Source organism: Etheostoma spectabile, unplaced genomic scaffold (assembly GCF_008692095.1).
Source record: "Etheostoma spectabile isolate EspeVRDwgs_2016 unplaced genomic scaffold, UIUC_Espe_1.0 scaffold00018788, whole genome shotgun sequence".
Taxonomy (NCBI): Eukaryota; Metazoa; Chordata; class Actinopteri; order Perciformes; family Percidae; genus Etheostoma; species Etheostoma spectabile.
The window spans coordinates 3,271-16,655 of NW_022604467.1; the positions used below are offsets into that span (position 1 = coordinate 3,271).

At 42.0% G+C, this 13,385-nt stretch overlaps 1 non-coding gene across 1 annotated transcript; it reads left to right on the forward strand.

Annotated features, from left to right (window-relative positions):
- Window positions 1-2,429: 2,429 nt before the first annotated feature.
- trnal-aag (transfer RNA leucine (anticodon AAG)) lies at window positions 2,430-2,511 on the forward strand. Its single transcript has one exon. It is a non-coding gene; the product is annotated as a tRNA-Leu (tRNA).
- The last annotated feature ends 10,874 nt before the right edge of the window (window positions 2,512-13,385 follow it).

Below are 13,385 nucleotides of genomic sequence, written 5' to 3' on the forward strand. Positions count from 1 at the left end.
GCATTCTTAAGGAGTCCTCTGGAAACTACAATCAGTAGATCTGAGAAAGCGTTCAGTTGGTTTGATTTTACATTCATTTGGCCTAAGTGGTGTCCAAAAGGTCTTGGTTGCTGCTCTTAAAGACTTCTAATAGTAAGGAAAACCCTGGTTTTCACCCAGGCCCTGGTTCAGCTCCCGGTATGGGAATTGGTATTTAGCTGGTGAAAGATCTGCACGATCTCTGACATTGGTCCTGTATTAAATCAGAGCTGTAGTTATGTACGTAAAAAGGCAAAAAAAAGTGGAAGGTTAACTCAAGAAGTGTTTAATAAAGATTAGCACGTACAGCTGTATCTGTATCTGTTAACCATATGAATTATCTGTATCTGTATCTGGCCAAACCCGAAGTGGACAGGATTTAACCTGGAAGTGGGTTAGGTTGTCATGAAATGGGTGGGGACTCTGAATCCAGTTGTCTGAGTTCAAATCTCAGTGGAACCTGTTTTTAAGCCACAGCACAGGTGAAAAAGATCAACCTTTCAACTTTCAACATCTAGTTTAAAGTGAGCTTACAGGTGTAATGTCCTTGGTCATTTAGACTGTAAACAGTATGTTGGTGGGGGCATGTTGAGGAGCCACCTGGTTGTTAATGTAATCAGAAGGAGCTCCAAATTTGACAGTATTGACTGGAAGTGATAGGCTTTGAGTTACATGGGGGATACACACTTTGCATTCAGTCTCGTAATCACCATAAAAATTAGGGATCACTGAAATTTGAACTTGTGTTGCTGCGGTCAGAGTATACAGTGCTCATCCTGAATGGGCCAGTATAGTGCATCAGAATTGCTTGTTGAATGGTCTATTAGCTTTGGAACCCCCCTTTCCCCACAGCTTTCAATTGTCAGATATGGGTGGGGGAGTGGGCACTGTGTAAAAAACAACTAAAGAAGTCTCTTGGATAACAGACAAAACTTCTGCGGAGGACCTTTTACCAAGTCCAATGTCCCTTGGCCTAGTTGTGCACTTTTGGGGTAATAGCATGGATCAAGAACCAAAACGGACACATCTGGACTCATTGTGGGAATTGTACGGCAATATATGATACATTTAGACCATGAAGACAGTTATCAGTTTATTTCCCATCTGGCAGGTTTATTTGTGGACTCAGTTGGACATTTTGAAGATAATTGCACAATGTTGACCCAATTGTCAGTCTATTTCCAATGCCATACCATTGTCAAGCACATTGCCACCCTGGTGACTTTCTTCCATGTCTCCATGAACACCCATATATTTGGGCTGACAGTTGAGAAACCTTCCCTTGTTAACTATGACATGGATGACTGAGAACCTACAATAGAGTGACATGTTTAATTTAGTATATTATAATTTTTTAAACAGGTCCTACTGAACATCTGTTGGATCTGTTAGGATGGCCGAGCGGTCCAAGGACCTGCGTTCAGGTCGCGGTCTCAACTGGAGGCGTGGGTTCAAATCCCACTTCTGACAACTAGTGTTTTCATCTGGAACTAATGTCTGACACATGATATCGCGATTAAAGAATTTATCAGTTATTTTTATGTAAGAGGACATGAATGTGCCCAAGAAACGCAATTGCAAGTGCAGCGTTTTGTGAGCATCTTTTCTTGTCAACACATGTAAAGTTACATGTGTTTGTACACAGTAGACATATCTACTGCTGTATTCACTGTCTGTGGCAAGTCCTTTAAAACCTGTTTTTGACTTGCTTTTTCCCACATCCTCTGAATGCTTAGCTAACAAAATGACTTAAGTTGGCCTGTAATTGTTGCTTTTTCATCTTTGTTGTGATTGTTGTGTGCCTTTAATCACACATGTGGATAATATGAAAGAAACTGTCTAGCAAACCCTTGCAACACTTCTGAAGGTTCCATGGTGTAATGGTTAGCACTCTGGACTCTGAATCCAGTGGTCTGAGTTCAAATCTCAGTATCTCCGGATTCCTCCCTAACGGCTGCTCTGCTCTGCTCTACTCCGTGCCCCCGCTGTCCGTAATAGTTAAAGCAGATAAAACCTAAAGAATGCTCAAAAGCTTCAAGATGAAACTTACTTAAGAAGCTTCTTCATTCACGTTCAAGAGAAGGCCTGTGTCCAGCCAGACTATGACTTGATTCATGAAATCCCTGTTATTAACATGTGGTCTGTCCCATATGGTCTAGCGGTTAGGATTCCTGGTTTTCACCCAAGTGGCCTAGGTTCAACTCCCGGTATGGGAATTGGTATTTAGCCGGTGAAGGTCTGCAGAAAGATCTGTACAATCTCTAACATTGGCCTGTATTAAATCAGAGCTATAGTTAGGTAATCTAAGTTATGTGTTTTCCCTTGCAAACGTTTTGTTCCAATAACATTAACAAGCATACCGTTAGTTACGTTCCTTGTGTTTGTCACGATTTGGGGAAGTAACATTTGCAGGTAGTGTGGCCGAGCGGTCTAAGGCGCTGGATTAAGGCTCCAGTCTCTCTGGAGGCGTGGGTTCAAATCCCACCACTGCCAACTGCTGAAATGTTACATACATTGGTACAGCACCTTGGAGTAGAGTTTACCAAGGAGCCTGAGCATAGTGATACTCCTGTAATGGGCAGATGCCATTCTTCTTGAAGAGGGGAGAAACCACCCTGGTCTGCCACTCCTTAGGCAGTGCCACAGACCTCCACGCAATGTTAAAGAGGTATGTCAACCAAGACAGCCTCTCCTTACAATATTTCTCAACGAATTTAATCAATCCCTGGGGCTTTGCCACTGTGGAGTTCTTTAAACAGTAAAACCAAGGATATTTTTACTACTGTAAAACTAAGTTACAGTAAGGGTATTATACTGTAAAAAAAACATGTACAGTTATGATACTGTAATCAGGAAGTCACAGCACGTTACCAGTAAGTTAACGCAAATTTACAAAAAAAAGTCTAACAGTGTTCAGACAAACATCATTGACTTTCTTTCTTGTAAAAACACAACTTCCTGGACTTTCTTTACAATATAGTCTGTACATGTCCCTTGCTTCCAAATTCCCATTTTCATGGGCTGAATCTCAACTATCACTGACTCTGCAGAGAGAGCCAATCAGAGCTGATCAGCAACAGCTGTGCTACCTGCATGATGGGTTTTTACCTGGCATGTAGCACAGGAACCAGTTTCTCTTGGTGACTGGAGTGATGGCAGCTGTTTGGGTCTTTGTTGTTTGTGTGCTGACGGTTTGGATTAACAAAGGTTGTTACGTTTCTTCTGTTTCAAACTTGTATTCAAATATGTAGTGGAGTATAACAAATATAAAGAGTAGGGTAAATTACACAATTACTGAAGTAAAATTTAGCTGGAACAAGTTCATGATATGTGGCGTCAAACAGCAGAAACATTTGATTAACAGCAATTGCATTGTCCTTAGGCTTGAGTTTGCCAGTTGGCGGCACAAATGAAAAACATGATGATGACCTGCAGAGGAGAATGATTAGAGGTAAGAATGTTAGTGACAGACTCTTTCAAGAGCTTCTTACGGATACTAACTGAATTTATTTTCTGCCACAGATGTGTCTCCCAATGATCTCTCCATGAAGAGGGCCTTCGCACTTCTCCAGTCAATGGAGTCCAAGTTGATCCAAGCTGCTAAAAAAGGTGAGCAGGTTCTGTGAAACCATAATGGGAAAATGCCGCAACTGTGTTTACAGCTGAGGTTCTTTGTGGCACAATGTAGTAAATAAGGTTAAGTTGTCTGGCTTTTGGAATGGGGATTCCAACCCATGTTTAAACTATTTTGACCATACAATGTGGGTATAAAGCTGGCTTAATTAATCAGACATTCATATATTTAATGAATACAACAATTGGTGCTTACTCAACCTCGGCCTATAGCCACATCACTCACACCGTATTGTCTAGTATTGCAAGTGTCCAACAGTTACATGAAAAATAAATTAAGATTAAACTCTTTTTATATTGTGTGGCTATTTGCTCTAAAAAGCAACAGAATAGCTAAGGTAGCTTTGTATAGATCGTGGAATTTCCCAAACCAAGTGAATGCAGCACATGAACACAACTGCTGTGCTAGCTTAATCTCAATTCAGATTCTGTAATGTTGTAAGCAAACTTAACTGGCCTAATTACCAAGAAGTCTTTTGGGGCTATAAAGTCTTAAAAGGGAAGTCTTAATACTTGCTTTGCTTTTTAATAAAAAACGAAGAAGCCTTAATGGTAAATTCTTTACAGTAATATTGTCAAGGGTAGTTGGGACTTAACGATTTCTTCATATTTTTCAGCACAACTGGAAACCAATGAAGTGGAAGCTGAGGCAGCTATTCAAAAACTTGCAGATGTTCAATTGCCCCTGAACGGACCCAAACGGCTTGAAACCAACCAGACGCTGGGCGACCAGGCTGCCAACCAGACGCTGGGCGACCAGGCTGCCAACCAGACGCTGGGCGACCAGGCTGCCAACCAGACGCTGGGCGACCAGGCTGCCAACCAGACGCTGGGCGACCAGGCTGCCAACCAGACGCTGGGCGACCAGGCTGCCAACCAGACGCTGGGCGACCAGGCTGCCAACCAGACGCTGGGCGACCAGGCTGCCAACCAGACGCTGGGCGACCAGGCTGCCAACCAGACGCTGGGCGACCAGGCTGCCAACCAGACGCTGGGCGACCAGGCTGCCAACCAGACGCTGGGCGACCAGGCTGCCAACCAGACGCTGGGCGACCAGGCTGCCAACCAGACGCTGGGCGACCAGGCTGCCAACCAGACGCTGGGCGACCAGGCTGCCAACCAGACGCTGGGCGACCAGGCTGCCAACCAGACGCTGGGCGACCAGGCTGCCAACCAGACGCTGGGCGACCAGGCTGCCAACCAGACGCTGGGCGACCAGGCTGCCAACCAGACGCTGGGCGACCAGGCTGCCAACCAGACGCTGGGCGACCAGGCTGCCAACCAGACGCTGGGCGACCAGGCTGCCAACCAGACGCTGGGCGACCAGGCTGCCAACCTGACGCTGGGCGACCAGGCTGCCAACTGACGCTGGGCGACCAGGCCGCCAACCTGACGCTTGTTACCTTGTCAACCTGATGAGCCTTTGACATGTTTCTGCATGTACCTACTTATATCTGTGGTGATATTAAACCGAACTGATTTTACCATACTTCTCTGATAAATTGTAAGCTATGAATGATTTAATCTGCCAGGAAGCACAACGGTTTCTTTTTGCCATTACTTTATGCATGCCTCCAAACTAAAACAATTGCACAAAAAGGTGATCACTTAGGGATCAACACTTCAAATTTTACATGGTAAGTTTCTTTATCAGAAATGAATTTCTATTAACCAAAATAACGGGTTTAAAATTTTATTATTGATGAAATTTATGAATTTTAGGGTTTTAAAATACATAGTGTTTGGTTTTCCTAGGTCAATTTTTGACCTGTTGGTCCAATTGAACACTATTGTGCTTTACAGCAGATGAGCACATGTAAAGACCCACTAAAACACCTGCACACATACACGGGCCCCCACAAACACACAATAATACAAACAGCAGCTGCAAACTACCTCATGTAATGGTAACATTGTGCTTTCCAACACATGGAAATGCACACAGTACCAGAGACCTGCAAAAGATCACATTGTGCTCTCCTAAATAAACCTGCGCACACACACCTGGGGAAATGGTTATATATTGTACTTTTCAACAGATGGAGACATCAGTCCCAGATTTTTTTTGGTCTTTTTGTGCGATTATTGCAGTCCAAAATGCCAGATTTTTGCGGGAGCTTTTGTAAAGCTTTGTCTTGCAATAAAAGTTGCAATGTCTTTGTTTTTTTAAATGTTTAAAAATAACTGGAGGAAAATAAAATTACTCTAGGCTAAATGTTTGTACTAATCTTCTAGAAAAAGGCTTAGGATGCTGCAAATGTGTAATATGAAACTGGCTGGAGGATTTAAGACTATTTGTTGAATTAATCGAATTTGAACATGTGTCTGTGGCTTGTTTATCTTTACATTGTTAATTCCTCACCTGGCCTCGGACACATTCCTATGGTTTGATAAAGTATTTGACTTTGACGCATCACTGCACTTATTATGATTGTAGCTGTTCTCAGTTTAGGTCATCCTGTGCGATACGTCTCCAGTTTTTCCTGCATCCCCCATGTGTCATACTGAGACAAAGACTGGCACGTGGGACTGCTCGGATTAGTTGAAGTCAGGGGAGACTCTGGTTATTGGTCAAATTTACGGAAAAGTTGCAGTGATTGGTCAAAATTGGGGGTCGCACCAAAGTCACGGTGATTGGTTGAATTTGTGTGAATTGTACAATTACGACATTGCGAAATGCTGGAGGGACTGACACACAGTTGTGTGTTCAGAATAATAGTGAATAAAACAGTGAATAATTCTCAAAATCATCCTTAGAATAGCTTTTAATTCCATAACATAAATACACTGGGAACGCTGCACATTCAATTCCAAATCACACTTACGTTATGACCTCAATAGTGTATGTGCGTGAGTGTGTGTGAGTGAGACTGTGTGTGTGTTTGTCTGTGTGCGTGTGTGTGTGTGAGTGAGACTGTGTGTGTGTTTGTCTGTGTGCGTGTGTGTGTGTCTTTGTGAGAATGTATGTGTGTATATATGTTTCTGTGTGTGTGTACGTGAGAATGTATGTGGGTGTGATTGTGTGTGTGTGAGTGAGAGTGTGTGAGTGTGTGTAACATGGTCGCCAGGAAGTCCTCCTGGTGTTCTAACACTGTCGAGATAAGCCTCTTTAAACCATATTATTCTGCTTTTTAAATACAAAATTTAAAAAATACAATGTTCAGTGCAAATCTTGTAACACAGACTGAAAATAAAGGATAAGAGATACATTTGTGGTGACTTCCAGTACCTATGAGATAACACAACATTGTTCATGGAGGTACATCTGCAATTTGATAGTCTGTGATGTGTCATTGGATTGCTACCACTCTTAAAGCATGCCTTTTGCTGTCAGAAGGATTTCAACCTGCGCGGGGAGCCCCCCAATGGATTTCTAGTCCATCACCTTAGCCACTCGGCCACAACAATCTGAAAAGCAGTGTTTTACCTGTTTGGACAAATGTTCATAAACTTTTCAATTGGTTAGTAGTAGTTACCAGACACGGGCAAAGTGCAAATTGTAGTCCACTGTCTGTGTCTGTGGATCCATGTAGAGTCAGCTTAATTGATATGCTCCCTTTTTGGTTGGATAAAACACAACAATAAACAGTTAAAAAATAAAAACGGATAAAACACAAGAATAAACAGTTAAAAAATAAAAACAGCTAAAACACAAGAATAAAAAGTTACAGGGCAGTATACAAAATTAAACATTAAAGAAATGAATAACCATTTAAAGAAAGGCAACATCAAGAAGAATGGTCTTCAGCCTTGATTTAAAAGTATTGAAGATGAAAGCATAGCCAAGTCTTTCCAAATCCTGTTGACACATACGTCCTTTAACCCTTGATATTTTCTTAAGGTGATAATAGGCTGACTTTGTAATTGTCTTAATGTGGCTGTTAAAATTAAGTCAACGACTTCACCAAGATTTCTGGCTTTGCAATCTCTGCAAAAAAATTAACTTTTGGAAATTGATCTTAATGCCTTATTTTAATAAAAAGGAAAAAGAAAAAGACAACGTTTAAGGACACCAGATGTCTTGTCTAGCGATGGTGGTATAGTGGTGAGCATAGCTGCCTTCCAAGCAGCTGACCTGGGTTCGATTCCAGCCATCGCAGTAGTTTTCATTGTGTGGTTACTTACTTTATTTGTCAAGAAGTAACCAGAAAGGTTACTTCCCAGCCCGATTTGATCAAATATTAGACATTTGTGCAAACAGGTATGAGTATTGTTTTCAGGTTGTTGTGGCCGAGTGGTTAAGGCTCACGCAGGTTCAAATCCTGCCAATGACAAAAGGTATTCTTCCAGAATAATGGCAAACCAATGACACATCACAGTAACCCTAATTTCACTTGTGCCTTCATGGACATTGTTGTGTTACTTCATAGGTACTGGAAGCCAACTTTCTCCACCATTTCTTATCTGTCTGTGTTTCAAGATTTGCAGTGAGCGTGTATTGTCCAGCAGAAAGGGAACAGGTGTGGGAACTTTTTGACTATGATTTATATCGTAGCAGTGCAATCATTTTGCCCAGGTTTAATTTACAGCTACCGTAGTTGCATTTACAGGTTTTAAAGCCATCAACAACACATTTCAATTTCCTTGCGAGAGTCATCCCAAAAGGATTAATAAAGATTAGTCTGAGTCGATCTCAGAAAAAAGTCAAAAGAATTCCAAAATCTTCAGGGGATGTAGCTCCGTGGTAGAGCTCATGCTTTACATGTATGAGGACCTGGCATCTCCAGCAGGTATTATGGTAGAGTCTTTAAAAGAGCTGCAGAAGATATTACCTCCTGTGGTAATCTGACTGGTAGACAGCACAACAAGCACTTTAAATTTACATGTTTTACAGTTTCTATTTACAGTATTTATCACCTGTAGTGTAGTATATTTACTGTATTACACTCCAGTTTTTATGGGTGTTACAGCAGGAATAAAAGTGTATGAGCACTGTATTTATTTATGGATGAAATAATCTCAACATGACATTAAGTTTACTCTTCAGCAGGTGGAGAGACATTTCACTTCAGACACTTGCAACATCAGTTGCTTTGTTAAACATCAACAGACTGGAAATATACTGCTGATACAAAACACAGGCATTAGCAAAGGATCGTTTCGATCCATCGACTTCTGGATTATAGGCCCAGCACGCTTCCGCTGCGCCACTCTGCTCTGCTAGCATCAATTAGGGGCTGGAAAATGTGTGATCGACATTTTGAGGGGAGGTTTGGGAATCTGGCAACCAAGGTTCCAACATTTTACGGCTTGTAAAGTTACACATTTGGTAGACCTTTCAACTATCTTTTATTTGAGCTCCCTGATTACTCACACATTGATCATTCACATGTAAGACTTGTGATTGGCTGGTGTTTTAAAAAAAGGGCATTGTGAGTACAGATATAAACATCAGTAAGGAGTCAACCAAGTTGCCTCTTATCATTTTAGTTTGGACACCCAGTGAGGCTTACAATGTAAAGAGAGGAGCCTGGTCGGGCTAGAACTCTCCTCTGCTGGATCGGGCTGTACTGCACCGCCTAATGAAAATATACACCCTTGACATATGGATAGTCCTAATATTAATATATAGGCTTATATTGCAATCTCGTCAACCTACATGTAGGTGTACCTATATTTAAATAAACACACAGTAGCAAAGCTTATGCAGCGTTTTTTAATTTTACCTGTGTTTTTTTCTGTGAGGGACAACTCTGTCCGGCTTATTTATGTAGCATGGAAGCTAGCGTTAGCTAACTAGCAGCCAGCAAACAAATACTTTTTAATTATCTCAACACTTTTTAACAGTCAAACTGAAACACTGGCGGTGAGCTCCAGGTCCTGCAGCTGCAGACGGACATGGATAGCTTCAGACCCGCTCACCACTAGTGTTGTTGGAATAGCAAGCTAGCGTTAGCAAACTAACCCCGCTTATAAATAAATACATTTTAATTATCCTAACACTTTAAACAGTCAAACTGAAACACTGGCGGTGAGCTCCAGGTCTTGCAGCCACGGACGGACCGCCATCAATGGGTATAATGCGTGCCTTTTAAATTACATTTTTATTTTTTTTAAGCGGGCTTGTTGGTTAGTTTGCTAACGCTAGCTTGCTATTCCCCCAACACTGGCGGTGGGCTCATGGGGGGTTGCGCCGTTGCTATCGGGTCTGGAGCTTTCCATGTCCCGCTGGAGATCAGATCCCGTTGAAGTCGGCAGCGGAGATTTCTAGCGATGTTTCCCCGCTGGCCGAGCCCCACTGACGGCGGACCGTCTGCGTCTGCCGCACCTGGAGCTCCAGTGTTTCAGTTTAACTGTTAAAAAGTGTTGAGATAATTAAAAGGTATTTACAGTATTTAGAAGCGGGCTGGATGCTAGTAAGCTTATGCTAGCTTTCATGCTACATAACTAAGCCGGACAGAGTTGTCCCTCATCTGGGGATAAAAACCCTGCTGCCCCCTCCCCCCCCATCCTGTTGGCGCAGAGCTCCACAGACTAAGTCCACAGGTACAACTTAGTTTTGCACCAAATGTATCGCAAGAAGTGTTGCAAAAGTCGAGGGTGCAGACTCGCCGCTGTGGAAAAGTGATTGAAGTGAAAAAAAAATTAAATAAAGTACAAGTACAGAATTTTTTTCTACAAGCTCTCAAATCATATTCTCTAAGTGCTCACATCACATCTACGCGCTCTCACATTTGCACCATATTTACCTTCATATTCTTTGTTGAACTTTATTGCTTTACAAACACCAAAGCAAGTAAGCGCTGTGACTAACATTACTCTTCTGAAGTGATTTTGGAGAGGGAAATTAGGTAGAAATACTCTGGTTGACTAGCATGACACCATTGGATTCAAATAATAATCAATCCAGGTTAACATGAATGACAGTGACTGCATGTTGCTTCCTCTAAATTTCAGGTTGTGGTCGACTAGCGAGGCCAGCTCGTCAGTTTGATAAACTGACCAGACCTGCATGCCTCTTGTTTCTTTGGGCTAGTTGTATTAGCTTTAGCCTGGCTGGTAGCAGCTTTCTGCTTGTTTCTTTAAGCTAACTATATTAGCTTTAGCCTGGCTGGTAGCAGCTTTCTGCTTGTTTCTTTAAGCTAACTATTTAGCTTTAGCCTGGCTGGTAGCGCCTTTCTGCTTGTTTCTTTAAGCTAACTATTTAGCTTTAGCCTGGCTGGTAGCAGCTTTCTGCTGTTTCTTTAAGCTAACTATATTAGCTTTAGCTTGGCTGATAGCAGCTTTCTGCGGTGGGAAATGGCCGGGAGACGTTGTGACGTTATGTTGCATTAATCAGGGGGTTTAGTTTGTATTTGAGGAGAACATAAAACCCCAACTACTGTAGCGTCACTCACTACCCATCAAATACTATGACATCACTGTATCAGCGGCAGCTGTTGCCAACGGTAGGCTACTTTTCTACACACGGAGAGCCTCACTTCCCATACCAAACCCCGTCGGACTAACGTCACATCCACACGTTGCCCACATGGCTATCTGTCTTAAAGGGGAACGGTCGGATGGTAATAATCATGTAAAGGAGAAACGGTGAAAGGTTACTTTTCTATCAAGCAGCAAAAAAGTATTAACGTCAACATCGTAACGTCCTGCAATGTGACTTTCGCGCATGCGCACATCGCGATGTCAATGCTAAAACACAATATTGTTCAGCCCTAACTGACGGTGTACTTCAGTAAGCTAGTTTGCCACTTTTATCTTGGGTAATGCCACATGTAAGTATATCTTAGTTTATTTAGATACCCAACATAGGTTATACTACGTACACTGTATATCAATACATTACGTGTTTCTTTATTTCATCTTACATTTTTGCTAGCCTGTTGTGTAGTTATATTGTTTTTACAATTATCTTTGTTTAATATCTGTGACTCATTACTATCTAAGTAACTGGTCATTGTGTTTTCTCCCAGTTTCACCCTTTGTTACTCAAATAAACGTGTTACAAGGATCCCAGTCGCCAGTGCTTGATGGTGGAAGGTGTTTAGCTGCTGGTCAGATTGCACAGCGTTACGTGCGTGAAGGACAAGACATATTTCATGGTAAGTATTACTTCTGAAGCTCTAGCCAGGCGCCATTCCTCGCCTAAAACAATATGAGTCATTCCAGTAAGTGAAAAGAAAACTCACATCTACAAAGATGAATTTGATAGATGTGACTCCCTGATGGTCTAGTGGCTAGGATTCAGCGCTCTCACCGCCGTGGCCCGGGTTCAATTACCGGTCAGGGAATGGTCAGGACTTGAGAGACTCAGGTGTGATGTTTGAAAGAATAAGTTACTGGACTGAATTTTGATTTGTCAAATTCTTCCTCATTAGTTTAAATGAACTGACAACGTCAGTTATATGACTTACAGTTCTCAAAGATGCACACAATCTCAACTGGTTATCCTATTGACAGCTAGTCTCTTTTTCTTTTCTCTCACTTTTTGTCTCTGTCTGGCCTTATGTATTTGATTGTATTACATCAAGTGACCTGCATACCAATGACCGTAAAGATTAATATGTACAGTACATGGTTTTCAGAACTGTACCTTCAGATAAAGGTAACGCCACTTGGGTTATCTTTGGGCTGCTCTATATTCACCTGCAGAATGATATACCCTAGAGTTGGCTTACTCCAGATTATTTAAGCAACAAACATCCCTGGGTGGACTTGAACCACCATCCTTTCAGTTAACAGCCGACTGCGCTGACCTATTGCGCCACAGAGACTGCATATATCTGATGTTTTTTTTTATTTCTGATTCTGATGTAGAGATGGACAAACGACTCAAAAGCATAATACTTCTTGCCGTGACATAACAAGAAACAGTAAAAAAAAGAGGTCGGCGAGATAGAGTTCAAGACCCTTTTTTCAGGACACCCAAACTTTGTCTCTCAATATGGCAGGAATTCTATGCATCCAGGGCCAAGTGTTTTACCATTTCATCCACTACGGGCCCCTAAGGAACTTTACATGTGTTGACAATAAAGATGCTCACAAATCGCTGCACTTGGAATTGCGTTTCTCATGCACATTCATTTCCTCTTAAATACAAAGAACTGCTAAGTTCTTTATTCCCAATATCAACTCTTAGACATTAGTTCCAAATGAAAATACTAGTTGTCAGAAGTGGGATTTGAACCCACAACTCCAGTGGCGACTGCAACCTAAACGCACCGCCTTAGACCACTCGGCCGTCCTGACTGATACAACAGATCTTTAGTAGGACCTGTCTCAAAAATTATTATATGGTAAATTAAACATGTCATGATATAGTAGGTTCTCAGTCATGAGAACCTGCTATATCATGACATGTCTGACGGGGCGCTACCTATACCATCCAAAGACTGAGACTGCAGCAATATGTTCAATGCCCGTATATGTTTAATGTATTCATATTTTTGTTATTTTCACAATGTTTATTCTTCTCATCGGGTAGGATTGCATTTTTCTTAGGCGGCATATTCCCCTGGGCCTGGTGGTATCTGGCTGCACCAGAGCACCTGGGATGTCAGGCTTTAAATCCCCACCTCTGAAAAGTGCCGCTTCTTAGCCGGATTATGTCTGGCCATGTCATAAATAATAGAGGCGAGGCCTCAAAACTGAGAATATAGTGGGGCGTGATATTTAAATAACAATCGTTTCTAGCCGCTGCATTTATCAATGTACGATCATTCTTACGCTCTGATTGGTGTGATACGAACGTTTCATGAATCTCACGTGAAGCCTGTCGTACGTTAGGTTAATAA